Below are 4,274 nucleotides of genomic sequence, written 5' to 3'. Positions count from 1 at the left end.
CCTGATTCGAACCGGAATTTCCGTTTCTCTATTCCGAGTCTAAAGTCAGAGATCGAGATAGAAACGCAAACGATACAAAGGTTTTAAAACAGACAGATCAGGACGAATTCTTTTCTTAGAAAACGACCATTCTTATCCTCACGAAGTTTCTCCATTCTCATAATAGGAGGCATAAAGAATTTGATCGTTTTCTCTACTTCGTTTGAACACAAAAGAACTCGGTTGCTCTCTCTCTCTCTCTTCGTCAGAATCAGAAACTCAAATCCTAGAAGAGCGAAAGGTAGGTCTCGAATTCCCACGGAAAATCGATTTCGTAGTTTTCGTCCGATTTTCCTTTTTGAAATCACGAAATTGCCCGCAGTTCGTGAACCAAAGTTAGGGTTTTGAGCCAATCCTTTTCCTCTCGTGGTTTGTGTCACCGACTCTCCGCAAAATCACGAATTTGATTCCTTTTTTTTTTTACTTATTTTTTTCCTTTGGATGTTCGTTACGATCGTCGGAAATTCTAGGGTTTTGAAACGGTGAGATAACTCCCGTTAAGGGTTTTGTTTGAGAGTATCATTTTTCCTCTTGAAGGGGCGCGCTTTTTCTCTCATCTAGTGTTTTTTTTTGGGATTTTCTCGATTGCCATTTTAGCTATTCCTCAATTCCGCGATTTCTCAGGTGTTTTTTCAAGAAATTTTCCTATGGTAAGATCGATCTGGTTAGGGTTTTCTTTGTAGCCCTGAATTGGCATTTTCCTGTTTTTTTATTTTTTTATATATACCGGATGTGAAAATTTGACCCCCAATTTTCATATTCTTGGGGTGCTTGTGCTTTAGGGTTTTGGGCTGTAAACTGTTTCTCTTCCTTCCCTCTGTGTTACCCAAAAACAGGTACTTTCTTCCGTCCTTTGGATTTCATATCCAGGATATTGCAAATTTTATTTCTTGATTCTTCTTTATTAAGAAAAGAGAAATCATGGATGGAATTTTGGTTCCTGAAGCTCGGGAAGATGAAGAATCTAGGTGCCAAGTATGTTGCATTGGGCAGGTTTCAACGAGAAATGAATTAGCTTTAGATGAAGACCGCCCGAAACGAACAGCTTCCGGGCGAAGCGGGAGCCGGAGTCCATCTCGGCAGAAGGTGTTTAAGTCGAAACCTCGGGGATTTGATGAAGAGGTGGCGTCTTCATTCTGTAGGGTTGTGCACCTTGACGTCCAAATGGAAGATAGCATCTGGGCTTTCCTGCCCGAGGATCTTTTGAATGAAGTTTTGGCCAGGGTTCCTCCCTTCGTGCTTTTTAAGCTTCGGTCGGTGTGTAAACGGTGGAATTCGATAATATCAGATGCCGGCTTCATCAAGTTTCATGCGCAGATTCCTTCGCACGGCCCTTGCCTTCTCACCTTTTGGAAAAATCTGCAGACTCCTCAGTGCTCGGTGTTCAGTTTGCCGCTCAAAACTTGGTACAAGCTCCCGTTTTCATTCTTGCCTGAATGGGCGTTTTTGTTGGTTGGTTCGTCGGGCGGCTTGGTTTGCTTTTCGGGGTTGGATGGGTTGTGTTTCAAAACCATAGTTTGTAATCCTCTAACTCAAACTTGGCGGACGTTGCCCACTATGCATTATAATCAGCAGCGCCAGATGATATTGGTTGTTGATAGAGGAGGCAGATCATTTAAGGTGATTGCCACCAGTGACATGTATGGAGAGAGAACTTTACCTACTGAAGTATACGATTCCAGGTCGAATAGTTGGTCTTTGCATCAAGTAATGCCTTCTGTAAATATCTGTTCTTCAAAAGTAGCATTCTGTGATTCTAGAATCTACCTTGAGACCCTTTCACCACTAGGGTTGATGATGTATATATTAGATACAGGCTACTGGGAACATATCCCAGCCAAATTTCCTAGATCTCTATTAGATGGTTACCTTGTTGCAGGTACTTGCAAACGCTTGTTTTTGGTTGGAAGGATAGGTATGTATAGTACCCACCAGAGTATGAGGATTTGGGAATTGGATCATGTGAATACTATGTGGGTAGAGATAGGTAGAATGCCCCAGAGGATGTTTAAATCTTTGTTGAGAGTATCAGCTGAACGGTTTGAGTGCTTTGGACAAGATAACTTGATCTGCTTTACATCTTGGAACCAGGGTAAAGGTCTCCTTTATGATATTGACAGGAAAACATGGTCGTGGATTGCTGGTTGTGTGCTTCAGTCATGGAACAGTCAAGTTACCTTCTATGAACCAAGATTTGATGCTTCGATCTACTAAGAAATTTTACTCCAATTTATGTATAGAATGAGAGCTGGGAAGGATTTCTGGTTATGGTGGCATTGAGGTTTCTCCAACGAAGGGAAGATGACTCACTTTCGTTGGTGCTTGAAGAGTGGGATTTTAGTACATAAGCCATTTTTGCTATGCTAATGGACAAAAAGTTGGTACTGAAGAGAGCCAAATTCTGATGCTTTGTCTGTTAAGAAACTTGACTATCAAGGATCCATTCGACCATTATTGGTGTTCTTTCAACACAGCAAGCATGTCTCATGGGAGTTGGTGCTGGACGATCGGGGTCATAGTTCTTGAACAACAGATGGATTTGAAAGTTGGTACTGAAGAAAACCACATCTGATGCATTGATCTGATAATATACTTCTTCTCTGAGGATTTATATGCAATGATTACGGGAAAGTATTTCAATATCATTTGTGATTGGTTTTGCTTCAAAAGAGGAGAATGCAACTAAATTTTGTGCTTGGAAGATGGATCTCCAAATTGTCGAGCAATTTGCTTAAATGACATGAAAGTTTGTTTTCGGGGTGAGGGAAAGGTGAGCTGCCAGAAGATATTGGCTGTATAACGCTAGTGTTTTAAGATCTGGCCATGAACTGTTAACTGCTCGTGGCACTGACATCCTGAAGCTTGAGATGTTCTCCGAACATGTAAAAGTTGGTTAAGTTTGTGCTCTTTGCTTCTTTTGTGCAAGGATTTGTTGCAAATAACAGGATTTAGAAAATTTTCATCCATTCTAAGTACTCTGCTTTTAGTAAATGACTTACAAGTGCACTAAGATTGGTAACAATGGTTAGTCACTACTCTGCGAAAACATGTTCAGTTATGTTTGTTATGATTATCCATACCATAAGCTGAATTAACATTTTCTTTTGAAACTTTTACTTCTCTGATAGTTGTGTTACTTTGTACCAAGTCTTTATCTGAGTTTCACAATCTTGAGTGGCAATGACTTGGACAATGAGCTGTAGAGGATTTTCCCCCGTGGTTTGTGATTTTGGTGTTGCTTCTGTAACTTGGTCTCTGTATTTAGCAACATTTCTTATATTTGCTTGTTTCATATGTAGTTATGCCTGTGTGGAACAAACTGCACATTTTGAAGTTGGTCCTTGATCAGTATGATGGTTTGATTGTTCAACTTCAGTTGATTTGCCTCTTGCTGGTTGACTAAGAGCTCGACCTTTATAGTTTTGGTATTTTGCCTTGCATACAAATCTGGGGATGTTTTCTAGTATATTTTGTGATAGAAGATAATGGGGGGCACACCAGTATTTTCTGCTTCCTTAATTTCTAGGCTGCATTAGGATCTTGAATTGTTACCCGGCTCCTTGAATGATACCTAGCATGGAAGGACTTATTTTTGTGTTTGTTTTGAGAGCAACCAGCTGGGAGAAGTAAATTGGCTTATTCGTGTAATACCCAGCTTGAATTGTTGCACATATTAATCCCTGTCTTCGCATGGCTCTTCTAATGGAAGGCAGGTCACTGTCCCGCGGTACCTGCCAATCCTACAGCATGCTCTGTTTGCCACTGTGAACCCTGCAGCAACCAGCATCATATAAGTTTTCAAGCTACAAGGACCACACTCCCTATGCAAAACCTTGAAGGCATTGTATATGAGAACAGTTTTTCAACGTTAGAGAGTTATGGACTTAAGTTCACCATCTAACCTTACCTGTGGTTGAATATAGATGAACAAGCTCGTTCGTGCAATCCAGACCTAACACTAATTTTTAGGAGCTTCGAATGAGGTAGGCTTGCAGTTTTCACTGCCTCCATGTCTAAGCTGGAGGCAATGGAGTTTCACAAAACATTCTTGGTGGAAAACAATGAGTTAAAGAACCAGTGGCACAAACATGGTCCTATGGTGTTGCACAAAATATTCTTGGTTAAAAAATGAGTGAGGCGAAGTGGGAGGGGGCCTTTGCTGCTAGGCGGGTTGTAAGGGTTCCATTCCCATGAGCATCAGCTCCTTGCATTAAAAAGATCAAGGGTATGATGCC

The 4,274-nt window shown here is 40.9% G+C and overlaps 1 pseudogene; it reads left to right on the top strand.

Annotated features, from left to right (window-relative positions):
- The first annotated feature begins 294 nt into the window (after positions 1–294).
- On the top strand, positions 295–3,005 carry LOC149838495 (F-box/kelch-repeat protein At5g15710 pseudogene; annotated as a pseudogene).
- Positions 3,006–4,274: the final 1,269 nt, after the last annotated feature.

Source organism: Nuphar pumila, chromosome 5 (genome assembly GCF_984573655.1).
Source record: "Nuphar pumila chromosome 5, dmNupPumi1.hap1.1, whole genome shotgun sequence".
In the NCBI taxonomy this organism is placed as follows: domain Eukaryota; kingdom Viridiplantae; phylum Streptophyta; class Magnoliopsida; order Nymphaeales; family Nymphaeaceae; genus Nuphar; species Nuphar pumila.
The sequence above is the reverse complement of the archived record's forward strand: the minus strand, read 5'-3'. Positions and strand labels throughout refer to the sequence as shown.